The sequence below is a fragment of the Tachypleus tridentatus genome, chromosome 7, assembly GCF_004210375.1.
Source record: "Tachypleus tridentatus isolate NWPU-2018 chromosome 7, ASM421037v1, whole genome shotgun sequence".
NCBI classification, from domain to species: Eukaryota; Metazoa; Arthropoda; class Merostomata; order Xiphosura; family Limulidae; genus Tachypleus; species Tachypleus tridentatus.
In genome coordinates this window covers 109,304,925-109,305,762 of record NC_134831.1, presented here as the reverse complement: position 1 = coordinate 109,305,762, position 838 = coordinate 109,304,925, and positions in this window count along the sequence as shown.

Genomic DNA, 838 nt, shown 5'->3' with positions numbered 1-838 from the left:
TTGAATATAATATACTTAATAACAATATTCATTCGAAATATTGAGGTTAGAACACCTGTATAACTTTTGAATATAATATACCTTAATAACACACATTCATTTGAAATATTGAGTTAGAACACCTGTATAACTTTGAATATAATATACCTTAATAACACATTCATTTGAAATATTGAGTTAGAACACCTGTATAACTTTGATATAATATACTTTAATAACACATTCATTTGAAATATTGAGTTAGAACACCTGTATAACTTTGAATATAATATACCTTAATAACACACATTCATTTGAAATATTGAGTTAGAACACCTGTATAACTTTGAATATAATATACTTATGGCACACATTCATTTGAAATATTGAGTTAGAACACCTGTATAACTTTGAATATAATATACCTTAATAACACACATTCATTTGAAAATATTGAGTTAGAACACCTGTATAACTTTGAATATAATATACCTTAATGACACACATTCATTTGAAATATTGAGTTAGAACACCTGTATAACTTTGAATATAATATACCTTAATAACACACATTCATTTGAAATATTGAGTTAGAACACCTGTATAACTTTGAATATAATATACCTTAATAACACACATTCATTTGAAATATTGAGTTAGAACACCTGTATAACTTTGAATATAATATACCTTAATAACACACATTCATTTGAAATATTGAGTTAAGAACACCTGTATAACTTTGAATATAATATACCTTAATGACACATTTCGTTTGAAATATTGAGTTAGAACACCTGTATAACTTTGAATATAATATATTTGAATAACACACATTCATTTGAAATATTGAGTTAGA